The sequence below is a fragment of the Lampetra fluviatilis genome, chromosome 2, assembly GCF_964198595.1.
Source record: "Lampetra fluviatilis chromosome 2, kcLamFluv1.1, whole genome shotgun sequence".
NCBI lineage: Eukaryota > Metazoa > Chordata > Hyperoartia > Petromyzontiformes > Petromyzontidae > Lampetra > Lampetra fluviatilis.
In genome coordinates, this window is record NC_136276.1 from 14270787 (window position 1) to 14296973 (window position 26187).

Consider the following 26187-nt stretch of genomic DNA (forward strand, 5'->3'; position numbering starts at 1 on the left):
TCACACACGAACACTCATTTACACGCGCACACGCTCAATCGCACTCACCGTACGTGGAGCGGGTAAGGGATATTTGCAGCCAGCCGGTGGGATGTAAGAGAAGGATGCGTTGGGGTTGGGTGGAGAAGGACCCGGCGCTGGGATGGAACTCAGCTGTTCAGCCCAGAGCGGTCAGCCTCGACACCGCGGCAGGAGCAGCGTGACAAGAGGACATGGTCACGCGCGCTCCATAATCCCCTGGCGTGGCACGGGGGTGGCGCAGGAGGCGAGCGTCCACAGACAACGCACGGGCAGCGGACGAGGCGCGCGAGGGGCACGCGAGACGGGGGGCAGCGAACAGCGAGCAGACAACCGCGCGCGCTCGAGTCGACTCACACAGTCGCCGAGAGCACCCCCCCCACGCCCTCCTCCTCCTCGCTCTCACTGGGACGGGGCGGAACCTTGACATCGGGGCGTGGAGGCTGCTTCAACAACGCCGCCGCTGCTGCTGCTGCTGTTTTCTGGCACCACGCCCCGAACGTCAACTCATGATTTGCACTCAAGTCACCTTTTGGTTGCCTGTTTGCAATTTAACAGGCACCAGACATGTGTACTGCGATGGCTGGTTATGTAAAACGCCTTCGGTGAAAATCTGCCTCGATTTACAACAACGACGTACACTCGTCAACAACACACACTGTTATAAAATAAAAATATACATAATTGGTGGCGTTTCGGGCAATTGGCTCTTCTTGTGCCTGAGCACCGCTACCAACGTAGCATTAACAAATTATTTGCCTTAATTTACAGAGATTTAAATGGGAATGAGCTAAAGGGAACGTAACTTAAGTCATGTTATGCTACTGGCCCCTCCCTGGCCTTTAGAATAATCTATAGAAGTGTAGGGTAAGCAACTTGGAAAGTTCAGAATAGACCGTGGCAAGAAGGTGCTGTCAATGTAATCAAAAGGAGTACAGAAAATAATGCACACGAATGGGTTCTATTACACTTTCCAACAAGCGTTTGTCCGAAGTTACAAATCATTTTGTTTAATTACTGCATGCTACTTGCTGCAACGTATACGTTATAGGTTTCCGCACCTCCAACTAGGGCGGTTGGCTATGTACGGTGCGGAAGAAGTTTAACATACATACATATAGATTTCAAACATTGTCATTAAAAAAGGAAATGCAATGCAAACTCAAAAGGGTGCAAAGCAGTAAGGACAGGTTCGCCTGTGGAATTACAATGAGAGACAGGAATAGGAACGCATGGATTAGAGAACATAAGCAATTTAAATCCATAATCCTGACTGTTAATAAAAGTAAGTGGGCTTGGGCAGAAGGGATGAGAATAAACACCGAGTGGCTTCCAAGGGAGGGGGCGTCCAGCATGGAGATGGAGCTCGCGTTCAGGTACTTGAAGGATTAAATTTCGATTTAAAGCTTTCGTGACTGCAGGGATTCATCTTCTTGGTTCGGATGTGTGGTGGCTTGGTGAGGCCTTCGCCCAAGCAGTGATGAAGGCTAATGCTGATGATACATTGCGTTATCTTCTGAGCCAGATGACAACGATCGTCTATGGATTATTTTGGGGCAAACCTTTGATGAATTCGTTCAGTTTTAAATGGAGTAAGTTCCTATGAGCAACTCTACTTTTCGCTTGAACTTAAATTTAATTCATATCGGATCATCTTCTGAGCCAGGTGATAACGATCGTCTGAGATTATTTTTGGGCAACCCTTTGATCAATTCGTTTAGCTTTAAATGGAGTAAGTTCCTATCAGCAACACTACGCTTGAACTTAAATGTAATTTATATCGGATCATCTTTATGAGAGTTAGTGTGACCTCATGTTACAGATGGACAGAATGTGTTTATTACTTAAATCTTCGTTGGAAATAATTTTAAAAGGCGGGTGTGATTGGTGAGACCAGCGTGCAGAATGGGGGAGGGCAGGTTACAAGACAGATATTGAAGTGACACCCAAAGGTCAGCAATCAAGGTTACGACGTAAGCCAGATGTGGAATACTGTAAGGGCAGGAGGCCTTTAAGGCAGAGTATCGACTTTGTGCACTATGGAATCTAGCAAAAGGAAGGAACGGCTCGGTAAGGTGGCACCAATGGCTTCGGCCATGATGGCTGCTTGACCTTGACATATGTACGGGTCTCCCTTGAAAACAAGACATCTGGTCTCAATGGGCTCTCACCTAGTTATAAAGGTCATTGTTTGTGCGCATTATACTTACTAGGCTTCATGAGTTTCTGTTTTACCTGTCATACTAATTCATGTTAGCAAAGAGTACCTCTGATGCAGGAACAGATATTGTCAGGTCTCCCTTCAACGAGATGTGATGCCTCAATGAGATCACCAGATTTAAAAAGTTACGTCTACCTTCAGTACTGTGTCTCGATGGAAGAGAAAATGGTCTCAAACAAAAGGTTTTTATTATTTTCATGATGTAAGAAAAATCCTGTTATTACGTGTACTTGGTCAGTGGATTGTCCTTTAAGTGCCAACAATTGGATGTAACTGTAATGTTAAATACAAAGTCATCATAGCGGGACATTATACTTTTTTAATTTACAAATATTCTCCATGTGAACATTCATAACAAATGAGTAACACATAACTTTTAAAATTACACAACGAAATCTGGATTTATACAAATGTGACTGCAACTCATGACGCTGTACAGAAAGAGTGGGCATCTTTATCGTGTAGAAAGACAGTCAGTCATTGGTAGAGGAAAAAAATAAGTCTCTTGAACCTGGACTTGAACAGGGGCAGGGAGTTAACAGGATAGATGGATGGTGTGGTGGTGGGGGGCAGCAGAGGAGAAAGAGTGACCTCCCACTAAGCGAAGTGTGGTTTACTAGGAAGGCTTCACTTGCTGAAGAGGAGACAGGAGAGTGGACGGGACGACAGTGAGATGAACAGGTAGAGATAGGGAGCAGCGAGTCCATGGAGGATTTTGAAGATAGTGGTAACGACATTAAAATTGTTCAGGGATGGCCTTGAGAACCAGTGGAGGGATTGCAGTATTCGGTTTAAGTTGTCTTGTTTACAGATGCGGTAAGAAGTTGAGCAGCAGCATATTGGATCATCTTGAGTTTCACAACGAGGGATTTTGGGAGGCCATCAAGGGGCGTTGCAGAAGTTGAGCCAGGATGTGATTAAGGCATGGACGAAAGTCTCAGTGGCACCTGGCGTAAGGAAATTCTAGGTTTGAGAGATCCTGCAGAATGGCTAAAATAATGCTCAAATTAACAGAGCACTAAAAGCCAAATCACGATCGAAAAGCAACACTGCTGAAAGCGATCAGATTATTAAAACAATAAAAATACCATTTATCTCAGGAGTAACTGACAAATTAGCCCGTGTTTTGCAAAAGCAAAACATTACAGTAAGATTTGGTACAGTACACAAAATTCAACAACTAGTAACGTGCACTAAAGACGAATTACCTAAATTATCAACAGAGGGTGTATATCGGATTAATTGTGTATGTGGCAGATGCTATATTGGACAGACAGGGCGTAACGTTAGTGTAAGACTAAAAAAACACCAGAGAAATATTAAACTATCACAAACACAACTGTCGGCAGTGGCAGAACATGCATGCCAACAGGGACACTCAATTGATTTTGACAACGTGGAAGTGTTGTGTAAAACTAGTTACTACTGGCAAAGACTAATTAGAGAATCGATTGAAATTGAGAGAAACAGAAATAACTTTAATCGCTCAGACAGCTACAGGCTTAGTGCGGCCTGGAAGCGTATTATTAAATAAGATACATTACAATTCCTTATAAGGGAAACAAACACTAACTGATTACTAATGTAGCATAATCACAATAAAACACATTCCAAATGATTACTAATCTACAACTCGCATCGTAACAATAGCCTGATTACTAATCTAGTATATAATTACAATCACGCCCCCCTTGAATCTTTGCACCTGATGAGTTAATGAGTTAATGATGACGTCACCCTGCTGCTGCTCTATATAAGAACGGGAGACACAGCAGAGCCTCACCATTCTGGCGAATTGCCCGATGATGCTGGATGCAATTACCAGCGAAACGTCGTACTCAAATTGTAAATGTTGTGGCTTCAACACACCGGTGGGCTAAAGCAGTGAACTATTTGTCTTTTGTCAACGTGATATATTTTTTACTGATTGGCCGTGTCGGGTGGTGGAGGGTTACGACACATTTATATAAATAACGCAATCTAAACCCAAAAACGTTGATTATGAAGATCCTGCAGAGTTGAAGTATGTGGGAAGAGAATGAGAGCTCAAGATTAAGGACACATCTAAGGTTTTTCATGCTCTTCGCAATTGCAATGTCATAGTCCATGAGGTGAGTTCTCAAACTAGAGTCTGAACATAGAGTGGACTTTATGATGATGAGGAATGATACAGTATTGGCAACTTTTAGCTACAGGAAGTTAAAACCGATACAATATGATACCGCATCAAGCAAGGTTGTGATAGGACAGTGAAGTTGGATTCATGGAGTAAATGGTGGTGTACGCTGGGGTTTACCAGTGTGAAAATATTGTTGACATTAAAACTGGAGTTAATTTTGCCAAGAGAGAAGATTTATATTGAGAAGAGCAGGGGGCTAAAGATGGAGCCTTGTGGGACACTATCGTAGCAATTTGCGAAAGGAAGAGAGTCCCTAATCGGACTCTGGGCTCTGAATTATAAACTGCAGTGTGCTAACCACTGCACCACCACTCCCGCAAGTGTTAATTAAGTTATAACAATTCAACTGCACCTTGGCAAAGATGAACATCCGGATTGTTGCGGGGTATGAAGGAATGTTTATTTTTAGAAATCTTGTTCTACAGCATTAAATGATGTTGATACAATTGTCTAATCCAAATATATTTACATAAAATCTAGAATAATTTGTGGTAGATGGTGGGAAGATATGTGGTAGTTACTATTCTGAGTTGATAACACGAGAACTTGTTAACCAAGAAAAGCATTTGAGTAACTCGCATCCATTTAAATATATATTTAGACATTTACAATGACTAATTTTCCAGAGACATGAAACAGCTCACGTAAAACAAATCTATTTTAGTTTCCTATTTAAATATCCGTGTATAATGAAGTAAAATCTTCATTTAAGGTGTTGGTGACACCACTGACATGACACATTCCTGATGAATAAGGTTCATACATTTGAATAAACACTCGCACAAACCTAGCTGGTTCCTCAAACGTTCTCCGCGCGAGTGGGTTTGGCTCACTGAAAATTCAAAAAATGCTCGTGTTAAACAGCGTGGGCAGTGAATAATCTGGGGCCCGCAGGCCCTGCCAGTGGTGAGCTGTGTTTTACCACCACCATGACGCCGCCATGCATACCGGACACGCCTGTCGGACCCACGAATTTCATTTCCTGATGGGCAGATTGTTACTTCTTAGTTTTGTTGGGGAACAGCATTTTCTTGACTGCTTATAGAAACACTGACGTTGAGCGATGCTGTCCTTGGAGTTATTAAGTTATGACGAGCAACAGAGGATGGGACTGGCGTGTCATTGATGGGTGCGGTGGGAATGGATTAACTGAACACGCCACCAAACATGAGAACTACGCCTCTGCTTCTTGGTGATGCTCGTCACGCAAGTATGATGGCTAACCTTTAATATGATGGTTGGAGGTGCAGTTCGTAGAGCTAGGTTTAAATTGAATGTCACTAAACATAGCTATCCATAACCTGTTTTTTTATTAATAAAAACTTAGGCTCATGAAGGGTGAGGTGAGGTTGGTTCGTGGAGAGATGCATCGATGTAATGAACTCAATCACTGATAATTTTATATTATTAAACAGGTGACACGGTTTAATTGCGTAAAGTTTACACAATTAACGTTGATAGAATGTATATACCCACTCGTTGCATTTCCCATGATATGTTTACTGGTAGAGTGACGGCAATACCCAAGGCATGGATAAAATACATATTTTAATATTATCACTGGCATAGGCAATTCATCTGCCAAAAATGTATTTTTGTACGTTAAATCATAACTTTAAATGCATGCTGACATATATAGATTTGTGTAAACAGGTACATGCTTGGAACTATACGGACAGAAAGAGAAACACGTAGATTAGAGATATAACTTTGACTGTTAAGAATAGTGGGCAGGACTTTTTGCTAGAATGATGAAGTGGTAGCCAAAGGACGGAACGCACTCAGCCCCACCCTCCCCACCCAGCCCCTCCCCACCCTCCCCACCCTCCCCACCCAGCCCCTCCCCACCCAGCCCCACCCCTCCCATTTTTGGATCCACGACGGACGGACGGACACAATAATCCCCTGGGCGACGCAGTATGCGGAGGACCGCATTCAGCAGTGGATATGGAATGCTGTAAATTATTTTATTGATATTATTATCATCATCAATTTCACCGTCGCCATAATTTTAAGATTGCAATAAGTGTCAGATGAAGTTTAGAGTATTGCGTTTAGAGTGTTTGGCTGCTATGTACATTTACACTTGATAAGCCAATTTGTCGAGCGATCATTTGTGGCCAGGCTGCTTCTGAAAAAGAGGAATAAATTTCAGTAGGCCTTACCTGGTAAAGTAAAACATCGTTAAGTTTGAGTTCATTTTAAGTGAGGACGTGTTTGAATGTGATACTGTGAGTAGAAATGTATCCATTGACTCGCTACATATGATGTATAAACGTTTAATTATAATTTATAAGCGACATGTAGCACATTTTTGGTTATATTTTTTTACTTACATTCGTCATTTACTTCATCAAGGTTTATACATCCATAAATAAACTGCAACATGAATTATCAAAACTGTGATACTATATGTCTCTCCTAGCCACAATACATTACCATATGCAATCATTTACAGTGGGGGTCGATGCTTTTGTCCAGGTAATAGAGCTAGGATTTGAATTGGAGATAGGGATAGAGTTGTTCAAAGGCTCATTATAAGAGCCTCATCCACAGTCATAGAGCACACTCGGCCCTCTATTTCGCCAAATAATAACCCCTTAGGACATACTCCACATTACAAACGTAGATCCACCCGAGTTCACCGTGCTTGCTTTACGAGTCGAGAGTAAGTGGCCTGTCATGTGTTCAGCCCTCAGCAAGGCATACATGAGGAGCAAGGTGAAGATTCCTCAAGACGTTCGGTTCAATTCCCTACACTGAAGGCTTTTCCTATTTTAACTTCGCCACTTCTTACCCCTCCCCTCCCTCCCCCATTGTCATTGATGTAAAGCACCTTAAGATTGTATTAAAAGCTGCTGTAATTATTACTCCTACACAATACAGTACATTGGTAATGTTAACCCACTAGTGTGACTGTATGTTTGAGCCACTGCTTGCCACACAACCATATTTGAGGTCAATCAAGAGGTGTGACTGGACTGCGCCTTGCCCAGAATAAAATGTGCACGCACAACACTCTGCTGAAATTATCCACAAATATCCCCGACGTTCATTGTCGTGCAAAGGAAATACTTGCTGTGCTGCCCATGGGAGGGAACACTTATGCCGGCCTGCCGGGGACAATTATATGCACAATGGCCTAAAATCAACTACTTATCTTGGTGCTACAGCAGCCCTTTGCAATCATACTAATAGTCGCTAAAATTGCTGCAGGTGTCTCCTCATTAAGAATTTACTGTTGGTTGCTGTTGGCTTTGAACAATAATTGTAATGACAGATTGGTTTGTTAGAGCTCTCCAACGTCTGTGGTGTTTCCCGGTTGTGAGCTTGTCATGAGAAATATAGGCATGCATATATTTCCTTCAATTCAAATGTACGTGAATGTAGTTTCTTGTTTTGCTAAGCTGTCAGTTTTTATTGCACGCCATAAATATGTTAAAACAACACTCATGGGGAGAATTTCAAACCTTTTAGCTATTGTGTAAAAAAATAAGCCCACTTGTAGTCACAGCAATTTAGTGCTTATACGTCTTATAAGTATATGTACAGTATTTAGTTCGGCTCAAAAGACAAACTCGAGAAGGCACAGATCAGTATTGCGAGGATAGGATACCATGTTAGGACTGCTACTCTTTTCAGATCGGCTTATTTATTTGTTTACATCACTGGTTACCTGACCTCAGACAGAGCAAGCACGTGTGTCGCCTTCCAAGCGGGCTTCGTGATAACGATGACGGCAAGCGACCTCGTTGCAGTGGATATAATTCCAGAGCTGCAAGGACATACTCGAGGATAATTTTGCATGAGTATAACATCTCCACAACCACTTGGGAGGACACAGATTCGCGACGTTCTGCGGTGCACTCGGGTGTCCCCAGACGTTGGAGGCCAGTCGTGTCGCAGCCGTAAATAAGAGGCGTTTCCACCGGAGGCAACAACTTACTGCCCCAGCTCAACGACCCTGTCGACAGCCGTCAGAACTGTAGCCGCCCTTGCGTCTCCCAGAGGTCGGCTCATCAGGTCGTCCTCGGTGCGCACCTCCGACTTTCCGCCCATACCTTCAGCAATGTGATGCCTGCCGAAGGTCATCATCGTTTGACGGACCACCAACATTGCCGGATTAAGCTAGTGCGGGGCCGTAGCATATGTTATAAAGGGGCCCTAAATAAATAAAACACGTAAATATTAAAACACAACATTTTTACTTACATCGTAAAGTAATTGTATTTTTTCATTTGCTATACAGCCAGATAATACGACAAAACGCTAGCCTTAAACACTCAGTCGTTCAGAAAAGTTGAAGCAGTATAGTACTATAGTAATAGAGCAAGTGCAGAATCACTGAGCCCGAATTGATAACTTGAAAGCATTCAGCGCGGGGCCCTTGAAAGTGCGGGCCCCGTAGCATATGTAGCTACTTTTGCTACTAGAATAATCCGGCACTGACCACCAATAAGAACGGTCATTTATTGAGTCAAAACTGCTCCAGACAGGTGACAGAGCAATACAAACGATGCTGGCAGTGGCCCACCGATATTATTTCTGAGGCGCAGGGCAGCCCTGAAAATAAGAATTTCAAATAACTAAAATATTAGCACGTGTTATAAAGCATATACTGCGATATCATATCGTATACTGCGAAAGCGTATTTAGTTACATTCAACTGAACAAGGTGCTGTTTATATTTCATGTAGAGTACAACATGTAATAATTACAGTGGTTTTTAAACATAATAAAAAGAAATGAGGCCCAAAAGGAAACTACGCCTGGGCATTACATACTTTAATCTGCCACACCTGTGGCTGGTGTGCCTTTCATCTTGCAACAAAAATCGCTCTCGCGGCCTCACCATGAGCAAGGACTGCCTCCCAACACCCCTTTGATCTCCATCAGCGTGCACGCCCCAAATGCATCCACTGGAACCCACATGTGAGATTTGCAGTAATGTTCCAACACATATGTGTGAGACGGGAAAATACACTCACGCACGCAAGCGTGCATTATCAACATTGTTACGTATGAAGGTTAAATAAATACTGCTGGGAAACACAACATCTTACTATCCGTGGAGACTGTGCAAATTTTACTTGATCCCAGTGTCAGTTATGCTTGCGTTCGTAAAGACATCTGGAAGGAGGTGGGTAGACGTTGAAAAGCAGGCGTGTAATTGTTTCAGCGACTGGCCAGGTAGAGGCCAGAAAGGGCTAAAAGTAATGCAATTATTGGGAAAGCGAGAAATGGAAATGGAATTTCACGTGATATTTGGTAACATTTACTTTTGGTTGAGAAGCATTTTTGTGGTAGGCATTAATACACGATTTAAGCATTAGTGGATGTAGCAAACCCTATACACAGACTCAATTCTATAGTGTGTGCGGTGTATATAAACATCAATATATATATAACTTGGAACTCCACTGCAAGGTTTAAGATACGGCAATATAAGGAGAGAAAATGTGTAGATGTATCTATAATAATGTTGATGAGGGGTGGCATAGCATTACCAGTTGACATATGCAGGCGTCGTTAGCCTGAGTCCTTGACCAGACAGATGTCCTAAAATCGCACCTAAAACAATGCCATGCTGTGGTGATCTTCCGCTTTTGTGGCAGCTGCTTTCAATAAAATACCGATTGCGTGACTGCCTTAACCACCACCACCACTGTCACATTGCATCCCATTAAAATTAATCTGGCAGTATGAAGAGATGACGCTTGTTGTCAACGTATATTACAGAGCAGTGAATACTTATCAATACAAATTAACAATACAGTTCATCATAATGTTACACAACTACATTCGTTTTTTTCGATTTAAAGCTTTCGTGACTGCAGGGATTCATCTTCTTAGTTCTTTCGGTAAAGTCACGTAGAAGGGAAATAATAAAATAATAATAATAAAACATAATAAAATTCTCACGACGTTTCGGCCACAACGTAAGCAGCCGTCATCAGGTGAAGAACAGGGCTGTCGGAAAGACAGCGTCCGAAAGACAGCGTCCGACAGCCCTGTTCTTCACCTGAGGACGGCTGCTTGCGTTGTGGCCCAAACGTCGTGAGAATTTTATTTAATTATGTTTTACTTGTATTATTTCTCTTCTACGTGACTTTACCGAACGAACCAAGAAGATGAACTACATTAGTGTTTGGTGCCTCTATTGTCGATTTACAATGTCTGCCAGGGTACCACCGAAGTCTATCCATTCAGACAATTCACCGCTATTAAAATCCAGCCAGTCGACAGACTGTTTTCGTTTTCCATGTGTCAACTCTGAGAGAATGTGTAAATGCCAAGAAAACGTGTTGCTCTCTTGAAGGAAACGGTGCAACTGAGTCGCCCCCTTGTGGAAGCTGGAGTTGTGTCTTTGGTGGCGATACTGTATTGATACTCGTGTTGCAAAGGTCGCAACCGGGTACCCGATACCCGTACCCTACCCGATACCCGGCTACCCGTACCCGGCCGGGTACGGGTAGCCGTTTGCGACCCTGGTGCGGCCGGGTACGGGTACGGGTAGGCCGTGAGTCACTGGTGAGTAACTGTTTGTCACTCATTTCCCAACGTCTTGTCTCTTCTCACAATTCAAGTTCGTAGAATCAACCCGCGCCTGCAACATGGCTTCATCCCAGAGGTCGCAATCAGGTACCCGATACCCGTACCCTACCCGATACGCGGCCGGGTACGGGTAGGGTACGGCCGGGTACGGGTACACGTTTGCGACCCTGGTGCGACCGGGTACGGGTACGGGTAAGGAATCAAAACCCTTTTGCGACCTCTGTCGTGTTGTCATCATCATCTTCTGCTATGATCAATCCACTGCTGGATGAAAGCCTCCCCAAGCCGCTACCGCATCTCACAGTCTCGCAATGCAACAATACATCCACAGCACCTGTAAATGAACGGATTTCATCGCTCCATCTACTCGGTTGACTTCTTTTTGGGCGTGTTCCATTCCTCGGTTATCACCGAGTTATTATGCTTGACTATCATCATTCCTTATTGCCGTGACACGTCCTGCACAAGCCCACTAAATGTTATTTATAGATAATGCCATTGGCCAGCATAGGTTTCCTAATCCATGCCTTCCTCTGTCTGCCTCTCCATGTAATTCCAAGCTTTGTATCTCTCCATGTTTCTTCGCACACTTTTCAGTTTTCTATATTTTTTGTTAATGACCATATGCACACTGATTATGAAACGGCATTTTTTAGGCACATTATGAACTGCAGCTCTCCAAAAGGACACCAACCTGCTTTCGTCTGCTTCTTTATCATCTTTTTTTATTCCGGTCCACCTTCATTAGCTGTCCCAAGTACACAGACTGTGCTGTGATTGTACATGACTGTTGGTTTTCTCATATTTATCCAGATTCCAACCTTGCAGCCTTTTCTGTTAAGTTATTCTACCATTCCCTGCAGTTCATTCCCATTGGACGTCATTATGAGTGTCGTCAACAAATATTAGACGGTTAATATTTTCTTCATTAATATGCATTCCTTTGTTTCACCAATACAGTACCGTATATGGAAAATATATTTTGTCACTGTGAATAGCCTGGTGAAAGCATGGTACCTTATCCGACTCCCCTTTTAGCGCGTGGTGTTACTTTATTCATGCAATCTTAGTGTGGCTGTTCCATTTTCGTAAATAAATGTTATTATTTCAAAATATATATAACCCTTGCCTTGTGAAAGCTTGTATGAGTGCATCAGTTCTACTGGGTCAAATGCTTTTGCATGGTCTACAAAAGCCAGACACGTATGTATGCATGTTGAATTCTTTCACACCGTGCAAATCGGAAGTGCGGGTAAAGGCAACAAACTAAACACAAAAAGCAATTCTAAATAAATGCAATACATTTTTCTTTTTCAAAATCTGATTTATGTGGTCAATGGTAGAGAAATCTTTCCAAAGCATTGATTGTTCCCTTGATCGTCTGCATATAATTTGTTCATAATTCTGTTTCCGGCGATAATCATTAACTATTCATAAACCTGCGATAAGAGGCAAATGCGTCTGTAGATCTCCAAGTCGATTTGATCTCCCGTTTGGAATAAAGGAACGATTGAGACATCATTCCATGGTTTCGGTATTTAATTTCTATGTAAATCAATTCCACTAATTTAGTTTCAAAAACGTGTTCCTGCTTGTTTAATGAAATTCACAGTTACACCGTCTGTTCTAGTATACTGCAAAGGACAGAATTGACTTCGTTCAAGTGTTAGCTCCTCTTCATCTAAGAGTAAGTTTATGAAAAACAAATTAACTTTCTAGTATTGGTGGCCTTAACCAGTACTATAACTACTCAGGTCTCAAGAGTACTCAATTGTATTCGCCCTGGCAAGGTAGTGCTCCGTTGAAGAAGATTTTTGTAGAGTCATATTTAAAATAAATTACAGCGCGGGAATTTCTTCTTTTGAACTGTTAAATAACCAATAATAGTAAATAAAGAATTGTATTTAGTAATTTGGAGCATTACCATGTCTACTAAAGTTAAAACTTGGTAACAAGTAAAACACATTTGATGCAGCATTCCCAAAAGATGTCTCAACAACGGCAGTTAACCATGCAATACAAAGGGTATCTAGGTGGATAGATGCAATTGATCTTTTCACATTTGCTATTTTTTTAGGTGATAAAACACAAATTGTGTAATTCACTACATGTTATTATCGGTCCTAGACCAGGAGCATAGTTGGGCTCCATATTGTATGGCTTTGGTTCTGCATCACTTACTCATTTGTAGAGCCTCATAGACTCACTGGAAGAGGCTCACACTGGTTTCTGGAAAAGGAGTCCCTAGTGATGGAGTCAAAAATGCATGTCCGGTGTGGGAAAGAAGGGTGCACGCAAAGAAGCTGGATCCTGTGCTTAATAACAGCTGCCAATATATGACCGGACGTCTAAAACCAACAAATATTAACTGCCTGTATGTGCATGCCAGACATTTAAAAAAAAACGGTCGCAAGCAAAATGGAAATATCACCCCATGTTGAAGACAATGTCACACCGTAGCTGTAAGCCGCTGGAAGTCACGGAAAAGCTTCATAGCCACAATGGAACTCCTCGACGTTGCCGGACATCTTGCAGCTGGTACAGACACCGATCAACCTGGATATGTTTGAATCGCCGTCTAAAGGGGAGTTGGCAGATGAAGGTCAACATGCGGAAGTGGGGTTTCTTAAACGACACTGACATGTGTGACTGCGGTGAAACAGAGACCATGGTACATCCATTGGTCTGTCCGTGAAGGACCTCACCAGGGCTACAGACCGGGCCATATCATGAGCCCATTGCTGGATAAACATAAAGACTGTGGTGGTACGACACGAGAAGAATACGTGGCGGAGTTCACTAGGATCTCAGATGCTTGGCTCACCATCATCATGGTCTTATTTTTACGTATGGCTGATGTAGTTGAAGAGCAACAACTACAATTTCACATTCAGGTGGTCAAGCTGGACAACCGTGTCAGGAGTAGCGAAGTGTATTGCCGTGATGTCTCCTTCCTATTTGTGGATCGGGCATTGCGTCGTTATATGTTGTATGGTTTGTTCTGGATGACCACAGTCGCACACTGGAGAGTTTTTAATTTTCCATTTCTGCAATAGGTATCCGCATCTGACGTGGTTTTTTGCGAATGCGGTTTCATCACAGTGAGAGTGGAGAATACACGAGTCGGTCTCTTGTGAGCCCCTTTGAGAGCTGGGCCATACGTCATGATGGACAAGAACATTCATCTTATATGCGGCCCTATTAACTGCAACTCCTAGTATATGTGGCAGCTGTAGGGTCCATGAAAACTACTATTATCTGTGGCCCTATTTCTTCCTATTATCTGTGATTATCCACCATTTTTTCCCACAATAAGAGGCGCGTGTCAAATTACCAGAGGTGTGGACTCGAGTCATGTGACTTGGACTCGAGTCAGACTCGAGTCATGAATTTGATGACTTGCGACTCGACTTGGACTTGCATAACAATGACTTTGTCCCACCTATGAGATGTGGACTCGAGTCATGTGACTTGGACTCGAGTCAGACTCGAGTCATGAATTTGATGACTTGCGACTCGACTTGGACTTGCATAACAATGACTTTGTCCCACCTCTGCAAATTACTCATCTCGATTTATTTTGTCTTAAAAAAGTGTCTTAATTAAAACAAGTGCAGAGGCAGCTCTCGCTTTCATCACGAGACATCGAAGACAAATCTGCCCGTGTAATGGTCCTCCATAATGGTTCCCACAACATTAGCATTGCCTACCCCTTCATGCCGAAGTCAATCCCTGCGCCAGGTTGACCAGGAGTAACCGCCCGGTATAACAATATGTGATCAGTGGCAAGAGAGATAGGTGTATGAAAGAGGGAACTGTGTGTGATGGAGGTGCAATGAACACACTGGGGCGTCACGGTGGTGAGATGTTATCTCCCTCGCCTTGTATACAGGAGGTCGTTGGTTCGATCACGACCCTGACGCCTGTCTATTTAGAGTTTGCATGTCTCTCTCCCCGTGGTCACATGGATTTGTATCCGGGTCCTCCGGTTTTTACCTCCACAATTTAGAAACGTGCGTTTAAATTATTTGGCTGCTATACATTTCCACATGATTATATATTATTTGTGGCCAGGTCGCTTCTGGAAAAGAGCTAATAGCTAAGTGTGCTTGATCTGAAAAACAAAATAGTTTAGTTTTATTACTGGAACCCTTACTTGTCTCGGCGTATTGGTGAGGAGAGTGCTCACTATACCTGTGTAGTGACATAGCACCGACTGCTGTCCAGCAGCGGCAACTGCGGTGGACAATTAGCGCACACGCCATTGAGCAAAAACACGGGTGGTTGCCGGCAGGGTGGAGGAACTGGGGCAAGGGTCACGGAAGACCTCATCGGGAAGCCCCTGGAACCCGCTAGTGGGTTCGAGAAGGGAGGCGCGGCCAGGGCGGAGCCAGGCCGTGCCGAGTAGGATAAAAGCAGTGGAGAGCGAGAGCTCCGGGCTACCAGTTCTGGGAATGGACTCTTCTCGCCGTCGCTGTCGTCTTTGCCACCTTCGTCGCTACCGCTTTCACTCGATAAACGCGCGGCCGAACAGTTGTTGGCTGTCTCGGTCGACGCCGCCGGTGCAACGCTGGTTCTGGTTGTGTCTAGGCTGGGCTGTATGGCAACGGGAGCGAGAAGAATGCGATCCTGTGTGTGAACGGTCGAAAGGTGTTACAATAAAAGGTGCCTCCTTCAACTACCTCGTCTACGACTTGTGCTATACTACACCTGTATAGCCTTAACAAACTGTTGGGGTAAGTGCTGTTAGCGAGCAGAACCTATGAAGGCCGGCAAGGTGCACGAAGGGTGTCCAGCACCACGCTCGGCCATCTTTGTCTCTCCAGTGCTGATGTTAACACACCGCACCAGGTACAGTACTCATTTGAGGATGAGTCAACCTACGGGAGGCACAGGGCCAGTTCATATTATCCTCACCGATTTTGGCTGTGAGTGGCCAGCATTAATTTTCCTATTGTGATGGGGTTTCCCGTCATTTACAGATTTGAATAATTTCATTTAGGCAAAGCTAATGGATGCTCATAGCCCAAGGGTCAGCTCTATATATATGAGGCTCTGAGAGGGAGATGGCAGCAGTAAAGATTACTCTACTGTACCGATAAGCCGTAACAATAATGACATCGGTTTACGGTTGTATCTTTGTCTCGCTTCTGCCTGTTGGTTGATGACATTTCTAAATGTATCAATGTTGATTGAGACAAGAAGAGCACAATGCAATTATTAAAAATAAAATTTAAAATAAACTTTTGTTTATTTTATCAGGTAAGGGCCACCGAGCTATCTAGCTCTTTTTCAGAAACGACCTGGCCACAAATGATAGCTCAACGAAATGGATTATCACGTGGACATTTCTAGCAGCCACTTTATACGATTGTTTCTGAATGTAGAGGGGGGAAAAAAATCTATATTGGTGATGCACACAAGTTTTTGTGTGTTGTAAATGTTTTTAAACCTACACTCATTACTTTTATGCTGTTATGAGTTGATTCGTCACTTAAAAATTATAAAATCAACAAGTTGCTGAATAATCTTGATTTGAAGCTTTCGTGACTGCAGGAATCCATACTCTTTGGTTCTTTCGGTAAAGTCACGTAGGTAGAAATAAAATAAAATAAAACAAAACACGACGTTTCGATCGCAACACAAGCAATCTTCATCAGGTGGAACAACCACAGCCAGAACATGCTGAAGTAGGCGAGAGAGCTGCCGTGGCAAGACGTTATATAGGTAAGAAAGGGGGGAGAGAGAGGGGGGGTAGGGTAGGGGGGCGTGGGCGCTAGGGGAAGAGGACGTGAGGCTGGGGGGGGGGCGAGGCTGGAAGTGGAAAGCTGAGTGTGGGCCCGGGGGTAACACAGATAAAAAAAAATCTAGTAAAGCGGCAGGTACGATGGAAACAACCACAACCAGTTAAGGCATTACCTGGTTAATAACATCCTTCCAATGATTGTTAAATTTGTATCCATCTTCTCGGTTGAAGTTATGTCTATGTTTATATATCTGCATGGCTTCATGAACAAACCTTTGATAGTAGCCTGAAGGTTTTAAGAGTACCTTGGTCTCAGAAAAAACAATATCATGCGAGCCCACAGCGTTATAACAATGGTCAGCTACGGCAGAGGTATTGGTTCTGCCGTGTTTCAAATCTGCCTTGTGTTCGCTAACACGGTCCGAGACATGTCGTTTCGTTTCCCCAATGTAACTTCTACCACAGGTACAACTCAGTTTGTAGACTCCAGGGTATTGCATGACAGGAATGACCTCCTTCACAGATGGGATTAGATCATGGATTTTGTGTACTGTATTGAATCGGACCTGGATCTTGTGCTTGTTTAAGATTTTGGAAATCTTTTTGGTAACACCTGTTATGTACGGTAAAGTGATGGTTTTGATTAGTTTCTCAGGAGATTGTTTCTCCATGGTTGGAGAAACAGTTTTGCGAATAATGCAGTCCGAGTACCCATTCATCTTGAGGGCTTGGTGTATGTGTTCCAGTTCACTGGCTAGGTTGTGTTGGTTGGAGATGCAGTGGGCCCTATGGTGTAGTGTTTTGATGAGGGAATTCTTCTGGGCCGGATGGTGGTGGGAATCAGGTTTTAGATAGGAATCTGTGTGGGTGGCTTTCCTGTGGACAGTGTCCCAACGAGCCGTCAGGCCTCTTCTCAAACACAACATCAAGGAATGATAGCTTACCATCCTTCTCCACTTCCATGGTGAATTTGATGGATGGGTGTTTGGAATTAATGTGGTTGAGAAATTGGTTCAATGCTGGCAGGCCATGTGGCCAAATGATGAAAGTGTCATCTATGTATCTCTCCCACAAGGAAGGGCGTAGGGTGGATGTCTGGATGGTATCTGTTTCAAATTTCTCCATAAAAGTACCATTCCAGGTGAAGTAAGTGTTGGTAAGGCAGTGCCTAACCAAAGTTTGTACATCAGGATTCAGTCCATGTTGGACCAAGTCTTCAATTATTACTAAGGTGTCAGGTACAGGAACCTTGGTGAACAGAGAGACTACATCAAAGCTGACAAGCAAATCATCTGGAGACAGTGAGATGCCCTTGTTTAGAGAGACCAAGTCAGCTGAGTTACGTACTGCTGAGGTAGTTTTGCCCGTGAATGGAAGCAAGGTCTCAGACAGAAAACGGGCCAGTTTGTAGGTAGGTGAGTTGATAGTGGAAACGATGGGCCGAAGTGGAATACCTTCTTTATGGATTTTAGGAATACCATAGAATCTGGGTGGTCTAGCAGCAGAAGATTTTAGGGAGAGCCGCTTGAATGGTTCGATTAGAGAAGTCGAATTGTTAATGATATTGTTGTTTTTTGTAGCCAGGCGGTTGGTAGGATCTTTGTTAATTTTGGTGTAACTGCCATCATTAAGGTCCTGGATTTTGTTGTTGTATGTGGTTTTATCCATGATGACAGTAGCATTGCCCTTGTTGGCTGAGAGGATGACTATGTCCTCTCTCTTTTTCAATTTGGCGAGTTCAGAGTGCTCGACTTTGCTGATGTTACTCATGGGTTTATTAGCATTTTTAAGAATGGTGGCAATTTCAGATCTTGCCACGTCTGCTAAGATGTGTTCCAATAATAATAATAATTGTCTCCAAACTATAATTTCCTTTTCTTCAGCAAACCTGAACATAACTTTTTGTTTTGGTAATATGCATCTTTGTCAGTGCCGGATTATCCTAGTAGCAAAAGTTGCATATGCACGGGCCCCGCACTTTCAAGGGCCCCGCGCTAAATGCTTTCAAGCTATCAATTCCGGTTCAGTGATTTTGCAATTGCTCTATTACTATAGTATACTGCCTTCAACTTTTATGAACGAATGGGGGGTTAAGGTTAGCGATTTGTCGTATTATCTGGCTGTATAGCAAATTAAAAAATACAATTACTTTACTCTGTTCGTAAAAAAATTGTGTTTTAATATTTACGAGTATTTTTTTTATTTAGGGCCCCTTTATAAAATATGCTGCAGGCCCCACACTAGCTTAATCAGGCACTGATCTTTGTCCCACTTTGCACTCTTCTTTGTAAAGTGCTTCAATTATATGATGTAGTTGAGTGATTCTCAATCTTTTAGTATGGCTCTATAATGTATCCCTCCATATTTCATGGACTTTAGAGCACGCGCCCGCCTGCCTGCCCTCCATATTGAAGCCCGAGGGGGGTGTGGGGTCGATGACGTGGATGTCCGTGTGGGATTCATGACGTAATCAAGTGTGAGGTTACACGTGCTTGATGGCAAGATGCCCTATGTGTGGGGCAAATACTGTGTGGGCAGCTAATCTCTCCCGCTGTGCACACATCACACACAGTTAGCCTGATTAAAGTATAACACCGTCCACGCTTGCCATTTGTGGTCTTAGTACAACCACAGTGTAGGTGTGAATAACAATAATAAATTAACTACTATATTGTAAAAAAACAACAACACATCGTTCTGTGGTAGGCTGCATGATTTGTAAACAAGGTTATAGTCATTACAAAATCTCAAAAACACAATTTTATTCACACTTTTAAAAACCTAAACATGTTAATGATGTTCTATTCTTAGGTTTTTTCGGTAAAGTCACGTAGGTAAAACATCAAAATTAATGAAAATAAAATAAAACAAAAATCACGACGTTTCGGAGGCAACACAAGTCTCCGTCATCAGGTGGGACCGTCACAGCCGAATTAGCTGCATCAAGTGAGGCAATGATTCAAGAAGTAATCCCTTATAAGCAAGTTGAAGGGGGGAGGAGAGGGGGGGGAGCTCATCAAAATGTGGTAGCCAATGAATGGAACGTATCGGGAGGGAGGGGGGCGGGGCTCAAAGACAGCACGGAGTGCTAAGTACAACACATCGGGAGGGGGAGGGGGGGCAAAACAATGGACGACGGCTTGGACGCGGTTGCTGCTGCACACGCCAACACAATGGACAGAGAGGGGGAGGGGAGGTCTGATACACATGATAGACAAAAGAACGAAAATGCCCATGTTTATGTAGTGGTGGTATTGACGTGCGCCGACTGTGACAGTGATGGATCACGGGGCGGTGCGGGGTTGGGCACGCGTTGTGGGCGTGGTGTGGACGCGCGCGCCGGGAGTGACAGATGACGAGGCGGCGCGGAGTGAGTGGTGAGGCACGATGAGATGTGGGAAAAGAGGATCGTAGCCAGCACCCGGCGATTGGTCGAATAAGTGGGTGCTCGCAGCGACGTCCGCAGGTGGGGTATAAAGGGGGACGCGCGAGAGCACTCGGGGAGAGTTACCCAGTTGAAGACCCGAAGACGGAGCTGAAGACCTAGTGAAGCCGAGTAGCTCAGTGGCGTTAGTCGCCGAGTAGCTAAGTGGATGTTGGTCATCCGAGTAGCTCAGTGGCGTTAGTCGCCGAGTAGCTAAGTGGATGTTGGTCATCCGAATAGCTCAGTGGGCGTTAGTCGCCAAGTAGCTAAGTGGGTGTTTGTCACCCGAGTACTAAGTGGATGTTGGTCATCCGAGTAGCTCAGTGGGCGTTAGTCGCCAAGTAGCTAAGAGGATGTTGGTCATCCGAGTAGCTCAGTGGGCGTTAGTCGCCAAGTAGCTAAGTGGGTGTTTGTCACCCGAGTACTAAGTGGATGTTGGTCATCCGAGTAACTCAGTGGGCGTTAGTCGCCAAGTAGCTAAGTGGGTGTTTGTCACCCGAGTACTAAGTGGATGTTGGTCATCCGAGTAACTCAGTGGGCGTTAGTCGCCAAGTAGCTAAGTGGGTGTTTGTCACCCGAGATACAAAGTAGGTGTTAGTCACCTGTAACCAAGTTTGATAAAATAAAGAGTGTGTTACCCGTGAAGTCGTCTCCCGTGGAGTTACTACATTACATTTATACCAATGCTGGCTGAACAATGAAGAGAGTACTGTAAAAAAATAACTGGGGATGTTAACACTCGGTAAAGTAAAGTAAAATAGTGCCTGTCAGATAAGATGGTCCAAAAAAGTGTAATTAAGTCTTTTTTGCGTGGTTGATAACATCTTTCCAATGATTACTAAGTTTGTACCCATCATCACGGTTGAAATTATGTCTGTGTTTGTATATTTGTATGGCTTCGTGTACAAACCTTTGATGGTAGCCGGGAGGTTTGCAGAGAACCTTGGTCTCGGAAAAGACAATTTCATGAGAGCCCACCGAGTTGTAGCAATGATCGGCAACGGCAGAAGAATCAGTTCTGCCGTGTTTCAGATCTGACTTGTGCTCGCGGACACGATCAGAAACATGACGTTTTGTTTCTCCGATGTAGCAATCACCACAAATGCAACTCAATTTGTAGACTCCAGGATACTGTAAGTCAGGAACGACATCCTTCACAGATGGAATCAGATCACGGATTTTATGCACTGTACTGAATCGGACTTGGATCTTATGTTTGTTTAGAATTTTGGAGATATTTTTGGTCACGCCTGCTATGTATGGTAACGTGATGGTTTTGGTCGGAGTTTCAAGTGGCTGTTTCTGTGTGGTGGGAGAGACAGCTTGGCGGATAGTACGGTCAGAGTATCCGTTCATCCTGAGGGCCCGATGTACATGTCTTAATTCACCGGTCAGGTGGTGTTTATCAGAAATGCCATGGGCTCTGTGGTATAGCGTTTTGATGAGAGAATTCTTTTGAGATGGGTCCCACCTGATGACGGAGACTTGTGTTGCCTCCGAAACGTCGTGATTTTTGTTTTATTTTATTTTATTTTCATTAATTTTGATGTTTTACCTACGTGACTTTACCGAAAAAACCTAAGAATATGATTCCTTGCAGTCACGACAGCTTCAAATCTAGAATGTTAATGATGCATGTTAAAATGAGTACACAAACCTAAACTGTACACATACTGTGCAGTATGTGAATACATGACAGTGCTGTACTGCAGTACACTAACATGTTGGTTACTTGGTTCGTATTCCTGTATATCCTGACGTAAGTTGTCAAGTCCTGCAGTCACAACTCACTCAATGGTGTTATTTACATATTCATGTTATCCTCAGGTCGGAGAGTATTTAACACACAAGGAGCAGCATAGCTCACCAACACACAGCAGATGCAACAGCTTGCCGAGTGAGCTATATATATATGTACCCAGCACTTTGTTAGTCATATACTCTAATTTACATGTGCAGAACACACATTTTAGTCGAATGCACTGTTATTCTAGATTCCAGGCATCATTGTAATCACACACCGTTATCGAATACTTGATGCGTAAAATAAATACATATGTATGCTTGCTATATATACAGCAGCGATGCCAAGTCCTGATAGATTGTCATGGACTTCCCTTGCTGGATTTCGTACCCTTCACATCACATTTTACAAGCAACCCGCTCGTCCTTTGGACGTGAGTGACCTTCCATCCATCCATCCCTCCCACCAGCCAGCCAGCAAAACTTTAAATCTTGATTTGAAGCTTTCGTAATTGCAGGAATCCATACCCTTTGGTTCTTTCGGTAAAGTCACGTAGTTAAAAATGAAATAAAAAAATATTTCTAACTACGTGACTTTACCGAAAGAATCCAAGAGGATAGAAAAACTTTTCTTAAAAAATATAATTTTCTGTGTATATTACATTCAGTATAATATAAAGGTACCCGTCATTGAACGACCGTCCTCCCACTCTCACCAACGTCCCCACCTCCCCACTCCTGGGTGCCCCCCCCCATCTCTCCTGCGTGAAAACCCCCGGCCACCCCCACGTGTTTCCCCAAATTGCCCACCTCCTCGGGCCCCCCACCCAGCCAGAAAAAAACATGTCTTATAATATAGTACAAAAATACAGCACAATACTCTGCCTGCAATTTAACCTCAAGAAATTGACGCCAAAGAGCGAATCATTGCGCCAGTAATGACGAGTCATGTTCATTGTACAAGAATGATGCCTTGTGTGCCAAAGTTCAAGTTTATTGTGTTTAACCAGGTGACACAACTCAAGAGACCAGGGTAGCCTCATTTGCAAGAGTGCAGTGACCTGAGTCAGCAAAGTGGAGCAATTTATTAAACAGAAGTCGGACATTGTTCATTACGCTAACATGCGTTGTGTGTGAAATTAAATGGAACATTCAAGACATCCCATGCGCAGCTCCCTTCCGTGCCGGCACGTAACTTCTAACGCAGGCAGCAGCACCCCCGCATGGCCCCCTACTGGTAACGGAATCCCTGCAAGTCCAGACGCAGTTTGCAAAGGGGGGATGTCGGAGCAGCGTGGGGGAGGCCCCCAGAAGTGCAGATAATTAAGAGTTGATCTTATTTTGTCCGCAGTGAATTTCGGGACAAGGGGAGGTCAATACCCGCAGATATCTTGCGGGTTATTGGAACGATGTTACACTCCACCAATACGAGATTTTGTTTGTGGATGTTTCGAAGTCTACTGGAAACCGTGGAATGTGGGGTATATGAAGCGTCGCTTGTTTGTGCTGGCACAATCACAAAAAGGTATCTTCCTTCTCCTCCTCCCGTCGTAGTCCATCTGCGACGAAGAATGGTCATAGCAGGAAACTTCGCCTATTATATATTTTGTTTACTTTAAATGCAGTGGCATTGACGAATGTGTTCAGTTGTAATGAGGCGAGCGTGATGCACCAGATATCGATGTGACGAGCACCATGCCCGACGCCCTTGTCTCCCCAGTGATTATGTTTAAGAAAAAAAACGCACAAGGTACTACCCAGTAAACATGCCAACGTTGGGCAAACGTTGGCATGTGGTTGCAACCGATGGACTAACGTTGGCCAAATGTTTTTGTGACCCATCTTTACTGCGTCATTTGAGTCGACCGAGGGCAGGCTCAGTCAGGACAGTTTCAGATAATAACCACTGATAAGAGTATTACCTGCGATTGGGAATGGAACTCTGGTCGCCGGGGATATAACACATTTCGATAACCACCATGATCAATCCACTGCTGGACGAAGGCCTTCCCAAGCTGCAGCTACCTCTCATGATCTTGTGATGCAATAATTAATCCAGTATGAGCTCATTTCATCTTTCATTCTCCTCTCGGATGCGTTCAATTCATTGGTTGCCAATCCAGTATGGTGCTTAACCATAATCCGTAATTCCCTATCTATGTCTCCGTCTGTATGTGTCGGTGTCTTTGTATGGACTGTGTATAAGTGTGTCTCCATGGCTCCATGGGTGTCTTCACGTCTCCGTGTGGGATTATCTATTTTTTTTACATAAAAGTGCAGATAACCCCCGCCCTCTATATCTCAGCCTCCTTCTCTCTCTCTATTTAAGGCCTCGACACAGAGGCGTTGTTTCTCTGTGTGCCTATGTGTGTGTCTCTCTCTGTGTCTCTGTGTTATCTCTCTCTCTCTGCTTGTGTGTCTGTCAATGCGTCTCCGGTTCTGTGTTTTGTCTCTCTCTCAAATGTAGCAATCTTTGGAAGAACGTAATCAACCAGGTAGGGTGTTGACTGTTATGTTAGCCGACTGTCTGTGTTGTATTGCATTATATTTCTAAGTTTACTAGGTTTGTTTTATCTTTCATTTGTACCTGATGATGATTGCTTGTGTTGCAATCGAAAGGTCGTATACTATTATTTAATGTATTATGTTCTCTTTCTACGTGACTTCACCGAAATAACCAAAGAGTAAGCCACGGGTAGTAGGAACGATTTAGTGTGCAGCTCCACTTATCCGCGAAAATATTGCGGATAATTGAATGGCCGTTCTGCAATGAACTTTTGGGAAATTCATTGATGACGGCAGATGATAGAATAACTGGAGTTTCCACGGACCCTATTGGATAATCGCAGCTGCGTGTAATAGGGTTGCAGATAAAAAAATCTCTCCACGACAGTTTATGAAATGTGTACAAGGCCAATGATGACAGTCGCAATATCAGACCTCAGTATCACCATCATCATCATCAACCTCAGATTAGCGCGGTTGGCTTTGTAGGGTGCGAAGGACGTTCAACGTACAACCTTGACCTTTCCACTGCTGGATGAATAACCCCCAATCACCTAAACTTACTTTGGACCTAATCAGTGCGACGGCTGGCACTGACCACTACGGCCCTGACGTCACCGCCACACAAAAACCTCTCACGCGCGGAGAGGAGCGGGGGAGGGGAGGGCGGAGGGGAGGAGGGGGCGGAGGGGGGAGGGGAGGAGGAGGGGAGGGGAGGAGGAGGAGGGGAGGAGAGGGCGGAGCGGGGAGAGGAGGAGGGAGGAGAGGGAGGGAACAGGGGAGGGGGAAGGGGGGGAGGGAACAGGGGGGGGAGAGAACAGGGGAGGAGACGGAGGGAACAGGGGAGGGGGAGGGAAGATGGGAGGGGGGAGGGAGGGAACAGGGGAGGGGAGGGGGACAGGGGAGGGAACAGGGTAGGGGAAAGGGAACATGAGAAGGGGGAGGGAGGGAACAGGGGAGGGGGGGACAGGGGAGGGGTGGAGGGATCAGGGGAGGGGAACAGGGGAGCGGGGAGGGAACGGGGGAGGGGACAGGGGGGAGGGGGGAGGGAACAGGGGAAGGGGGAGGGAAGATGGGAAGGGGGAGGGAACAGGGGAGGGGGACAGGGGAGGGGTGGAGGGATCAGGGGAGGGGGGAGGGAACGGGGGAGGGGGGAGGGAACGGGGGAGGGAACAGGGGGGGAGGGAACAGGGGAGGGGGGGACAGGGGAGGGGTGGAGGGAACAGGGAACGGGGGAGGGAACGGGGGAGGGAACGGGGGAGGGAACGGGGGAGGGAACGGGGGAGGGAACGGGGGAGGGAACGGGGGAGGGAACGGGGGAGGGAACGGGGGAGGGAACGGGGGAGGGAACGGGGGAGGGAACGGGGGAGGGAACGGGGGAGGGAACGGGGGAGGGAACGGGGGAGGGAACGGGGGAGGGAACGGGGGAGGGAACGGGGGAGGGAACGGGGGAGGGAAGAGAGGTCCCCCGCGGCTCGCGCTTCCGTTGCCGGGAAATCCCCGCGCTGGACATCTTCGCCCTTTCTGGGAAGTCACGTGGGTCCCCCCCTCCTCCTTCCACACAAACAGCAAGGCTCTCCTATTGGTTCGCGAAACTTTACAGGCAGCGGGTTCGCTGTTCCCATTGGTTTATACGAGAACCCCATTTCACCCCTCCCCCTCCTCCCCCATTTCTGCACACCCCCCCCCACAACCGCCCCAACTCCCTCGCGCCCTTCGCCGTTAAGCCACGAGCGCGGCGCGCTGATTGGTCGGCGGCGTCGTGATTGTTGTCGTGAGAAGGGGCGGGGCTCTCG

At 44.9% G+C, this 26187-nt stretch overlaps 1 protein-coding gene across 1 annotated transcript in view; it reads right to left on the reverse strand.

Moving 5' to 3' along the window:
- LOC144943234 (unconventional myosin-Ib-like) overlaps nucleotides 1-390 on the reverse strand; it is an 80991-nt gene extending 80601 nt beyond the window's left edge. The window contains exon 1 of the mRNA XM_078870547.1: nucleotides 49-390. The gene's annotated coding sequence lies outside the window, so the exon portion shown is untranslated. The remainder of the gene's footprint in view (nucleotides 1-48) is intronic.
- Nucleotides 391-26187: the final 25797 nt, after the last annotated feature.